The 13,112-nt window shown below is 41.5% G+C and overlaps 1 protein-coding gene across 1 annotated transcript in view; it reads left to right on the top strand.

Moving 5' to 3' along the window:
* Positions 1-13,112, top strand: part of mtrr (5-methyltetrahydrofolate-homocysteine methyltransferase reductase) — an 81,661-nt gene that overhangs the window by 3,768 nt on the left and 64,781 nt on the right. The gene's annotated exons all lie outside the window — the stretch shown is intronic.

Below are 13,112 nucleotides of genomic sequence, written 5' to 3'. Positions count from 1 at the left end.
GGCTGTCTGCGGTGGTCACAAATTTTGGGAGGTGTGCGCAGAGCGTCTGCGAAGCGGGGGGTGCTTCGCAGACGCCATCTGCGAGGACTGGGTTGTCAGCATAAATTGGCCCTTAGGCCACAATTTCGGCTTGCATGCCCTACACACAGTTGTTGGCGTGTCACTGAAAGGCCCTGCTTTGTAGGTGTGCATGGGATTGTGGGTGATTTTTTTTTAAGAATGCCAAGAATCTGCACATGCATTCTTGAAAAATTCTGTAAAAGAGTGACACGGTTCTTGGTAGAATTCAAAGAACCCTAGACACCAGGACAGACCTTTGGCAGGATTTGATGACGCGGCATCCTTGAAATGCAGTCTTTTAAGCATAGACGTCGCCAGACCCATTTTAGGGTAGCTCCAGCCACCCTATCTTATGGCAAAGCCACCCTATATTTTTTGCCCTTTTTTAAATGTATTTATATTTTTATTTTTTTCCCAAAAAAAACAAAGGCAGTAAAGCACTGAACATGAGCCATCAAGAACGCAAGTTAATCCGAACAACAGTTTCTGCTTGCTTATTTATTGTTTAATGCAATATTATTAATATCGTTATGATTCCTCCTCATTGGCTCTGTGTCAAGCGTCACATCGAGTGGTAGGCGAGTAGGACTTAAAAAACTACGCGGGCATTCTGCAGCAGGCGCGGTGCGGGCTTCCATTGAGTTGGGTTTGCAGAGAGTCAGAATTCTATGCTTTCATTTGCAGACACACACGGTGAGATTGTAATTTGATGTCAGTGGTTTGCATTTGCTTAACTTTACCTAGGCTATATTGAGTCTTCTGTAGAATGTTTACATGATGATTTGTGAAGCACTTGCCCTCTTCAGTTTGCGCAGGAATGCATGACACCTACCATTGTTTTTTTCACATTTTTGTAGTTTAGCTGGTGAAGTTGCTTCAGCAAGCAATTAAATGATGAAAGCAATTTTAAAATAGAATAGAAATGGTGGGAAGTGTGTCCCCAAGGTGTGACGCTCTTAAAATAATGAATTGATTGACAGCCTTAGTAGGTGCTCTGAAAAATGTTCGGCGCGCGCTGCGCGCGCACAATACCTTTAATCCTCTGGGTGCTAAGCTACCCCTGTCTCTCAAACCTAGTGACGTCCCTGCTTTTAAGCCAGGGGTTCTCAACCTTTTCTATTATAAGGCACACCTATTCATACTTGTAACAAGTTGGGGCCCATTAAAAGATATCCCCAATCATTTTGGCTCATCTATTCTATTAGAATCTAATAATCTACTGTAAAGTGTATTAACCTCCTAGGGCTTAGCGGTCACATGCGTGGACAGCACTTTATGGAAATTCGGAACAAGAATCCATATATGTGGACATACTTTTTCTCTAAAAGTACGTCTTATCAAAAGATGATGCTTAGTTTTTATTCTAATCAGGTTCTAATAAGCCCAAATAGCAAAGAGAAATAAAAAATGCATGTAAAAAAACAGCTTGGGCCTTAGGAGGTTAATGGGATGCAACATTACTCCCTGTTACAGATGGGAGCCCAGGAATTAACTAAATGCAATAAAAACAAACTGTTTTTAATTGTAGGTATTGTATTTAAAATTGTATGGATGTGCCAGAAGCCAACATAAAACCATTCATGCAGGGCATTCTCAGTCAAAAGGGATTAATGATCCAAAAGTGGAGTCTGGTCCATTAACACAAGAACTTATTGCCATGTTTGTGTTCAGCAAACAAGCAAGTTATTAAAACCAAGAAGTTGATATAGAAGCCACTCAATGGGATTAGATCCTTACAGGCTAACAAAGAAGGATTTTTCCTGTGAGTTGGAAAATTATCCATCTGTTGAGTTCCCTGACATCTCAAACTACCTGGTGCTGCAGACATCGTTCTACATGAACACACATGAAAACCTGGAAGAGCATGGAGGAGAACAACTTTTTATATGTGGCTGGGTTAAAGATCTGGGGATCAGGACACTACAAGATAAATCCTGGCTTGTTTATGTCCAGGTAAAGAGGAATTTTTCGGCTCTTTGTATGCATCTTTGCGATGTTTGCTAGGACGCTGCAAGTTTCAGTATCGGGTGGAAACAAACCACAGTTGCTCGATTCTTAATCCTCCCTGCTCTTCTCTTCCAGGTAAATCACTGACGAAGTTCCACAGAAACCCCTTTTAAAGACCTGGGTATTACGTGTATTATATACTTGTTAGTTTACAATATGGCGACCACGATCAAACAGTAAACAAAAACACTGAAGCGTCTCCTGAACTTCCAAACGTCACAAAATAACAGAAAATGGCAAGAAAAGTGATTTGCGAATCCAAACAAAATAAATCGGAGGAATTTACAGACCTTTCATGAAATGATCACTGCAAACTCAAGTGTTCTTCGACTCCGCTCCCATTGCAGCGAAAGGTTCGAGATAGAGGTCTGCGCGGGTCGGATTTTTCCGTCCCGCGCCCGCAAAGAATTATGATTTTCAGTCCCGCTCCCGCCCGTGCCTGCCATATTTTGTCCCGCTCCCGCCCGCAAATCCCGCATGATGCAGACGAACTTTGAGAGCCACCTTTCTCATCTTCTTTTGGTAAAATCCTTTGCTCTTTCACCCTTTACTTCACGGGGAACCCAGAAGAAACTTTTGTCAGTTTCATGGTTTGATCGATTCAAGCAGCCTGAAACACCGCAAGTGTAGGGCAAAGCAAAGCCCCCCCAACGATAGTAACACTTTGTGAACAGTGAGCTCAGCTGACCATGACTTCATGTCTTGCATATCTAATGACGCGGATGTGATGTTGGGTACAGCCCAGCAATTGTACCCAACTAAAAATTAGCTTCAACTTGGGGGGGATTCATGGCCCACTAGATGGCGCTTTGCAGCCCGGCCTAGTGTTTGAGAAACGCAGCTTTAAAGGACACATCCATGACTTTGAGAAACACCAACCGAGAGCCAACACGTTTGGGTGAATATCGGGACCTGTCTCTCAGCAACAGGGTACCTGGGTTCTGTCCTGAGCTCAGGATGTGTGGAGTTCCACATGTTCTCCCTGTGGTCATCTCTGGTTTCCTCCCACTGTCCAAAAAGCTGATGGTAGGCAGATTGGCGAAGCTAAATTGCATATAGGTGTGAATGAGTGCATGCTTGTGCATGGTCCTCTGCAGTGGTCCTATCCAGGGTGTATTCCCAAATTGGCCTAGTGTTCCTGGGATAGGCTAGGGATCCACTGTGACCCTGACCAAACTGAAAAATTCCTGAAAGTGAGTGATGACATTTTTTTTAGCTGAATGTTGGGAACCTACTTGTGTATTTGAGTTTTTGTTTATGAAGATGGTCCTCACTGCAGAACCAAAAGTCCAGGGGTTGGAATTCTTCAATCAACCTAATTCCTAAACCTGACCCTAATGAAGGATTTTATCCTATGAGGTCAGTCATTGAAAATATGAAGAACCTTCATCTCATTATCTGTAGCCGCTTTATCCTGTTCTACAGGGTCGCAGGCAAGCTGGGGCCTATCCCAGCTGACTACGGGTGAAAGGCGGGGTACACCCTGGACAAGTCGCCAGGTCATCACAGGGCTGACACATAGACACAGACAACCATTCACACTCACATTCACACCTACGGTCAATTTAGAGTCACCAGTTAACCTAACCTGCATGTCTTTGGACTGTGGGGGAAACCGGAGCACCCGGAGGAAACCCACGCGGACACCATGCAAACTCCACACAGAAAGGCCCTCGCCGGCCATGGGGCTCGAACCCAGACCTTCTTGCTGTGAGACGACAGCGCTAACCACTACACCACCGTGCCGCCAAGAACCTTCATGTCAGATTAATTTAAATAGTTTATCACAAAACCAGTGTATAAATTTTGTTTCTCGTGTTGCTATGTTTAGCCTTTCTTTCATAATAATAACGGAGAACAATAGAATGTGAAAAATGACAAACATACATCAGTGATACACAGCCATGACAATTTAAGGACAATGGGCTTATTTATCAATCCTGTAGTAAAGTTGTGTATAAGTGTGTGTGTGTGTGTGTGTGTGTGTGTGTAAGCCAAATAGAACTACAGTTGTTCTGCCAGATTTACAAAAGTGTCACTAATTGTGATTTCCTTCATACTTGTGTGTGTGTGTTGATCACAAGTTCCCAACACACCCCATTTAAATTTAGTGATGGCTACAAAACTCTATTGTACCGCGAGTTGGCCTAGTGGTTAGCGTGCCCGCCTTTTGACCGGGAGATCACGAGTTCTACTCGTGGTCAGGTCATACCAAAGACCATCATAAAAATGGTACCTATCATTTGGCAAGGCACACTGCAATACAGATGCGAGTGGGGAATCAAACTCTCACGGTTACCAGAGGACCAGCCCCCCACTGTAACCCTAGGTGTATAGTAGGCGAAAGGCCGATGGCTATAGAAGCGGAGGTCGGTGCCGCCCAATGCACCTTAAAGTGTATGTAATGCCTCTAACCCATACTTTTTTTTTTTTCCCTTGTACAAAGCAACATTGTTGCTTGACCATGAGTTTTCGAACCATAGCTGATCCAAAAGGCCATAAATTAATGGAAAATCAATAAGATCAGCTGATTTTCACGGAATCTGCCGAGACTGAACCGGAAGATCCCGAAGGGCTGCGTGACATCACACGTGTAACAATCCAGGTATCAATTTCGTTCCCGTGCGCAGCAGTGATTAGACCAGTCTCAATATGGAATCGCGTTTTGGAGAGAATTCTGATCGTGATTGGGATTCTTAAATGCCAGATGAAGGGGCAGATGATTATCAAGGATATTCTGGAGTAAATGGTTATCTTTTCGAGCCCCTAAGACGAGAAACTGCCAGTTCATGACCGTCTTCCTCTGTAGCACACGTGGGATGGATGGATAGCTAGAGAGATGCGCAGAACGCGGTGGTTACCTTTCATCATGTTTTCCTGAACAAAACTAAAAACAAATCGAGTCTTGCAGTATTGCAATCTGAGAGCATTTAGCATGTTTCAGTTAATAATTAATGATTGCGCTTACACATTTTTCTTCCTGTTAAAGTGCATTAGATATGATAAGATCGGATGTCACGAATGTATAAATGTTGCTCATAATCCTGTCTCTGCTGCACTGTGTGTGTGAGATAATGGGGGAATCGATGAACTGTCCAAATGTAAGATCAAATGTCATTTATGAAATAAATGGGTTTCTTTTTGCTCCACTGATTCCCATGTGGTCGTTCTGGTGGTGATGAACACTTGATGAATCAGATTTATTATTAGTAGGTGACACAAACTCTGCCTGCTTCATTTGCACAAACCTGACCCACTGTCGCTTTAGATTAGTGTCATTTCTTGGAAACTCGTGAACTGAATGTCCTGCTGTATATGGATTTGAACATCCAAACACAACTCGGCGCTTTCCCATCGTTATTTTTGTAAGATTTCAACAATATCCAATTTCAGTGAGTAAATTAGCACGGAGGCAGATGAAACGAAATGACCCAGATAACCGGGGTTCCACGCGTGACGTCATGTGGGATTTGCCCTGAGGCAAGGCGGCCTTTTTCTGGGATCCAGAAGCCGCGATTTATTGATAGTTTTGTGCTTGATAATAAAATAACAAATAATTAATAATATCTCCCCACTTTTATTAATTCATTTTGGTCATTACTAATGATATATATTCATTTTAAAGCATTACATGCACTTTAAGTGCCCTGTTAGTACTGGGACGGGAGACTGCCTGGGAAGACCAGGTCCTGGCATGGGAAGGACTTTGACTTTTGACAAAACTCTATTAAAGGTAAGGTGGACAGAGGACTCGAAACAGGAAACAAGTGATCAAGGTGAAGGCTGAAAAGCAGAAGTGGAAGTTATTTTGACTCACTTTTATGCCAATAAAAATTAAACATTGAATATTTAGCAGGGGCGGCACGGTGGTGTAGTGGTTAGCGCTGTTGCCTCACAGCAAGAAGGTCCGGGTTCGAGCCCAGTGGCCGATGAAGGCCTTTCTGTGCGGAGTTTGCATGTTCTCCCCGTGTCCGCGTGGGTTTCCTCCGGGTGCTCCGGTTTCCCCCACAGTCCAAAGACATGCAGGTTAGGTTAACTGGTGACTCTAAATTGACCATAGGTGTGAGTGTGAATGGTTGTCTGTGTCTATGTGTCAGCCCTGTGATGACCTGGCGACTTGTCCAGGGTGTACCCCGCCTTTCGCCCGTAGTCAGCTGGGATAGGCTCCAGCTTGCCTGCGACCCTGTAGAACAGGATAAAGCGGCTACAGATAATGAGATGAATTAAAGTGATTTGGTTTTCAGGACATTTTCTTGATGGTGCTCTTGGTCCTTGAGCTCGTGAACTAGCACGAGGATGTTTTAATTTTTTTTAGAGACTCTAAAGCACTACTATAAGTTGTTCTTATAAAAGGGCATCTGCTAAATGCTGTAAATGTAATTAAATAAGCATTTTAAACTCCTTATAGTATAATCTTTAAATAGCAGTTCAGTAATCCATGCAGGCTGTATGATTGGAAGTGAATCAAATCAAGCTTTATAGTAGTTAGTCTTCTTAGGCATAAATTTACATTCACTCGGAGCTTGAGTAGGATACAACCTTTTTTTTTTTTTTAATGATGGGCTTTTCATGAGTACCACATTAAGTGTAAATCCAATTACGAATAAATCCGCTAATCTTCAGCTTGATATATGAGGCTCAATGTTTTTGCTGATTGGGTTGTTTTATGATTAGATGTATAAATTTGGATCCTTTATGTACTGTATCATTTTTGTCGGTTGAATGTAATCCATTTCGAACAGTGTTTACCATAAATGTCTGTTTAGATCCTTAACATGCACTCCCTAGACACTTTAATAGGAACACACATGCACTTGTTCACTTATGTAATTATCCAATCCATCAATGCGACGGCAGCACACTACATAAAAATCATGCCGATCCGGCTCATGAGCTTCAGTTAATTTTCACATCAACCATCAGAATGGGTAAAATACGATCTCACTGACTTTGTCAGAAACTGCTGATCTCCTGGGATCTCTGGAGCTTTTAGAGTTGACATAAAATGGTGCAGTGGCATGGTGGTGCAGTGGTTAGCACTGTTGGCTCACAGCAAGACGTTCTGTGTGGAGTTTGCATGTTCTCCCCATGTCTGTGTGGGTTTCCTCTGGGTGCTCTGGTTTTCCCCACAGTCCAAAGACATGCAGGTTAGGTAAAATACCCATAAGTCAGTGCATACTTAGTGCTGGTCCCATGCTTGGATTGACTGCGGAGGGTTGCATCAGGAAGAACATCCGGTGTAAAAACTATGCCAAGTCAAAATAGATCTGCTGTGGCGACCCCTAATGGGAGCAGTCGGAAGAAGGTGGTACGGGGGGACATCCAGCGAGCAGCAGTTCTGTGGGTGGAAACGCCTTGTTGAGAGGCCAGACTGATTTCAAAAAGTCAATAGTAACTTGAATAGCCACTCTTTAACCCCGTGGTGAATAGAAAAGTATTTCAGAATGCACAACACATTAACTCTTGACGTAGATGGTCTACAACAGCAGAAGACCACATCTGCTCCTGTCAGCAAGGAGTAGGAATCTGTGGCTACAGGGGCCACAGGGTTGCCAAAACATCAAATGAATGTATAATGTCTAACTTGTAATTGTTCGCACATCATTCCAGAATGTGTGTATAACAGGAACCACAAGGGGATTTAATTGAACAGTTGAAATGATTGATAGGAAAATACTAAAACCCAGCAATGAGTTGTTTTGAGAGCTGAAAGAATCGGCTCATATTGATCAGGGTTTCCCATACATAGACCATTGTGTGGCGCAGCGCCACACAATGGATTCCTATTGCCACACAATCAGACTCGCGATTTTGAAAAAAAAAATTCTGTTGCGTATCGTTCCGTTCATTCATAGTGCGCTTACTTCTCGTTCACGTGCGCGCGCACGTGCACACACAGAGAGAGAGCATGCACAGACCTTTTTTTTTTTTTCAACTTCCGGGAAGTCTAGACTGGTGGTAAATTCAGACCGTGACACCGGCCTTATTGCATTATCCCGTTTATCCCACTTCAGCATTCATGCAAGTTATTAATAATGGCTTGACATTCACAATAAATAAGGATTTCCCACTAGCCTAAATAAAATGTTATACTCGCGGGGATGCCTAGTTGATGCTGTCTGAAGCATAAAATCTGAATATTTTAAGAAACAATGCGGTAGTTGAGAGAGGCTACTGTAGGATGCCCATAGGCTAATAATAACTTCGTATTTATTTGACTATTATAATTTCATTGACTGTCAATGTTTGCTGCTTTAACCCAGATGAGTATTGAAAAGTTTTTTCTGAATTGCGAGTGAGATTTCTCAGCTAGGGTAAGCACAGAGAAATTCAGTATTCCTTTGTATATTTTTTTGATGTAATAGAAATTTTTAGTGCTTTGATGATGAAGAAAATGCACTTTTTTTATCTATAGATTAAAACAGACCTCAGGAATAGGCTCCACGGGGAACACCTGGCAGCCTGCTTACGAATCTCCATAAATGGTCCCGAACCCAGTGACTTCCCTTACGATAGGGCACTTGAGTTTTTTTTCAGGAAGCCACGCAGAATTAAATGTTCTGATAGGGCATGCAGGCTTTGCACCAATTAGGGTAATGCTTTTTCATTATTGTTAGTTGCCTTGGTGTTACCTTAAGTGGTTTCTTACATCTAATTATGATATTTTATTTTGTTGTTACATTATACTATTTATTTCATTTTAGTATTGGTTGAGGTAAGTGTTGAGTTCAGTATTTTAAAATAAAAACCTCCAGCTTGTTTTTTGCAATTTATTCCTTGAATGTCAACTAAAGAATGATTGAAAGATTGCCACCAAAAAGGCAAAAAACTAAGGTCAAAACTACTTCAATTTTGGTGAGTAATTTTCATAAATTTAAAAGACAGGTTTTCCACCAACATCAAGCCCAGCAAACTAATGGCCTGCCCTGTAATGTAAAGTTGGGTCGAGGAATGAAACCAGGCAGGGTTCTGGTAAAAATTGTTTTAGCTGTCTTCTCTTAAAGAACTTAAAAGAATTTAGATTGAACTGAATAATCTCAAATGCTTCTTGTAGCTTTAAAATAGTCCCAGCAGGTGACTCTGAAGAAAAATACTGTGTGTTTGAACACCGCCCGCTGTAAACACTTTGCATACACCCCAATGACCAACTCCACCGACCGCACCGGCAGGCCTGTGTACACGCCCCTTCGTCTCTCTCTGTGTGCGCGCGCGTGTGAACGAGAAGAAAGAGCACTATGAATGAACGGAATGATACGCAACGGAATTTTTTTTTTTTTCAAAATCGCGAGTCTGATTGTGTGGCGCTAGGAATCCATTGTGTGGCGCTGCGCCACACAATGGTCTATGTATGGGAAACCCTGCATTACTATAATAACTAGATCAGCCACTATCAGTGTTGTTAAACAGCTCTAATGACCTCTTTCTGGCCCAGTTGCTGTAAATTAGTTCTGGTACACCCAACTAAAATTGCGTAATTTATTTCATTAGAGTCGACCTGTGTGAAATTAAAGTGTCGTGTGATTTCAGTAGAAAGCCACTTAGAGTAGAGTGGGGGAAAAAGACCCCCTTAAGGAAAATTCAGTTTTTCTCCAAGTTGAAATGAACCATGTGTTTAGTTTTAATCATAGTTTTTGACAACAGTGACATGAACAATAATGCCACCTAAAGTTTGCCTAAAGTTAATACTTAATTTTTTTTTTAACAAAAACAAACATTGTGCCAAGGGGGCCTTTTACCCCCCCAGTGGGGTAAAAGGCCCCCTGAGGTGGGGCAATAGGCCCCCTCACTCAAAAAAAGCTGTTTGGATAGCAAAAGTGTTTACTTAAGCCTATAATGTGAAAGAAACAAGAAAATATCCCTGAATTAATGAATAGATGCATTATTTTATTATATTTCGCATTTTAATTTCAGTTTTTTTTATTTCAATTATTTTTAATATTAAGTTCAAATTACTTGCTTTACTCAACCAGGTAAGCGAGATGTTATTAAAAACTATGTATCTGCTATTCAGAAATGTATGAAATACAGTAATTATGATAAAAGGAAACGATGCCCCCTTGGGGCCATTTACCCCGCCATTAAGGGGGCGTTTTACCCCACAGACTACACTTTTACAAAAAAGGATCTTACTTTCAAAATGCGATTCAACTTTTTATACCTAATGTATTTTTTTTAACGTACTGACTTGTCTACTCATACCACATACACAGCTGTGATATCTGACGAAATAGCAGCTATCTAAATACAGTTTTACTGATATCTGAAAATTATATCACCATGAAATTTGATTTCTCTCCGCTGCGTTGCTGATATGCGATCCACAGTGGATATTTGTATATCCCCGTTGTCAAGCCAGTCCATAGCAACAATAGAAATGTAACTTTGTGCCATCTGGTGGTTATTTTGGGTAAAACAGGCCGGGGGCATATTACCCCACGGGGGCGTATTACCCCACTCTACTCTATTTCTGGAAGGCCCCAGAGTTTGTTAAAGAAAATACCGATGTAAAGATAATCATAAAGGCCAAGAAGCGATCAAAACAAGTCCAGGGCAAAATTCTGGGAAATGATTGATCATAAAAAGACATTCCAGACTTTGAACATTCCATAGCGCACCATTAAATCTGTTATTTAAAAAAATGCTCAGAATATGACTAGGGCTGTCGAAGTTAACACGTTAATGCAAATGCCTTTTAATGGCACTAATTTTTTGACGCGTGATTAAGGAAGTGACGTAGCGCAAGCGAGTGATGTAGCTGGTGAGCGTAAATCATGATAAAGTGCACTTATGTACAGAATCAACTTGTATTGTTGCATTCTGACTGTTTACATAAATGTGTGTGTGTGTGTGTGTGTGTGTGTATATATAAAATATTTTTTTTTTAAAATATGCGTTTGATGGTCCAGGAGAGACGTGTTCAGGTCCAGGTGTGTGTGGTCCTGCAGTTTTTGCTGATGAATGTACTGTATATTTACCAGTGAGTTCTTGCATTTTACTGGAAAAGATCTTGATAAGCTGTGTGGCTTAACAAATGTATTTATTTGTATTTTCTTTATTTAAAGAGAGCCACGACTGGTGTCCAGAGTCCACATGACTGAGTTTGTTTAGTATAGTTTGAGGCTGGAAGTTAAAGACAGAACTAGAGGACAATATAGGGTGACCAGACGTCCCGGTTTTACCGGGACAGTCCCGATTTGGGGTTGTGTGTCCCGAGTCCCAACAAAAGTCTGTCGGGACACGGATATGTCCTGGTTTTCGCCACTCGTGACGTTTGCGACTGAGCAGCGTGGAAATCATTAGCGGAGAAATGTCTGCATTTACTATTTTGATGAATTGACAGGAATCGCAAACTTTCCTGGTTACTGCCCCCTGGCGCTGTGGCATGGGTGTTTATTTAGCCACATTATTCCAGACAACAGAACGTGTTGCCATGCAACAATAAAATAAACATTAACTGGCGCGAATGTTCTTTGTCTAGCAGCAGTAATGCCGCAGCAATTATGCCGAAAAGAAAATGTACCTTTTCCAAAGATTTACAGGGCACCTACCCCTTCCTCCGAGAGGTGCAGAACAATGCGCACGAAGCCTACTGCACACACTGTAAGTGCTTTGTTCTTGTACTGAGTTGGGTAGCCTATGCTGCAAATGCTGTGCGCTCCTGTGGGGGCTTTCCTCGGGCTGTCGCCCCTCTCCTCCTTTACTGCTGTTTTGTTTGAGTGTATATTTACGGAAGCCGAGAGAGGCCCTTCATATAATCTTTTTATTCACCTTGTTATCCCGAGATAACGACATAATTAATTCAGGATCTCAAGAAAACAACACAACTAATTTGAGACCTCGAGAAAACAAAACAATTATTCCGTGATCTCGAGAAAACAAAACCGTTATTTCATGATCTCAGCTGGATCATTGTATCTCCGTCGGTAGAGACGAAGCCGGGCCAGTCTTCTGCGGAGGTGCCGCGGACTAAGTTTGAAATTATCCCTTATTAAAAGACTTAATGCAATCTCTCCCTGTGTCAACCCCTGATCAAAATATCGCCTTATTAGGTGATCGATTATTCCAGACATTCTAATGACCAAAGTTGCGTCTATACAGAATGAGAAATAGCCCCAAAGTCAGCATATCACAAGTCTCTTGGCGCACCTGAATGAACCATTTCTCAGCTGTTTACTCGAGATCATGAAATAATTGTTTTGTTTTCTCGAGATCTCGGAATAACGGTTTTGTTTTCTCGAGATCTCGAATTAGTTGTGTTGTTTTCTCGAGATCCTGAATTAATTATGTCGTTATCTCGGGATAACAAGGTGAATAAAAAAAAAAGGATTATATGAAGGGCCTCTCTCGGCTTCCGTAGTATATATTCTCAAATCACTTGTCTCTTTTTTACATACCATTCTGACAGTTTGGCCATATTGCTGTGTTGAACAGCTTGTTGCACCTTCCATTAAAGTGTTCACTTTTGTACACATCTTCTTGCTTTATTCATTCAGTTGTGGGGAATGGTTAGTAAGGTTGATTCTGACCTAGGCTATGTTGAGGTCACATATCTACTTTTTAAGTTCATGCTATAGTGCATACAATTTTAGAGATATAGCCTACATGTGCATATGCATTCTTCTTGGTGTTCTCACAAACAGGTGAAATAAATCAGTTTAAATTTGGCCTGTGGACATAGCCTGGCCTATTCTCAGCCATTACAAAATCTGTTGTCTGACCATAATTTAACTGATCTGTATACCACTATGCTACTAGATAACAACATGCCTGTTTGTTTTATTTCATATGAGATGTTGATAAATGTGAGCTTCAAGAAAATGATAAGAGCACCTCTCTGAGTGTCACGTTTACGTAAAAAAAAAAAGGTGTGCGTGCACGAGCATGGTCGCGCGCAAAAGTGTCCCGGTTTCAGACTAGGGAAATCTGGTCACCCTAGGACAATACTGAATTGTTTTGTTCACACTGAATTGTGCTAAACTCTCAAAATGATAACGTTAACGTGGTTTTATTTTTTAAATGCAGTGGGGGAATAAAATACGCACAAA

The sequence above is a fragment of the Neoarius graeffei genome, chromosome 19 (genome assembly GCF_027579695.1).
Source record: "Neoarius graeffei isolate fNeoGra1 chromosome 19, fNeoGra1.pri, whole genome shotgun sequence".
In the NCBI taxonomy this organism is placed as follows: Eukaryota; Metazoa; Chordata; class Actinopteri; order Siluriformes; family Ariidae; genus Neoarius; species Neoarius graeffei.
The sequence above is the reverse complement of the archived record's forward strand: the minus strand, read 5'-3'. Positions and strand labels throughout refer to the sequence as shown.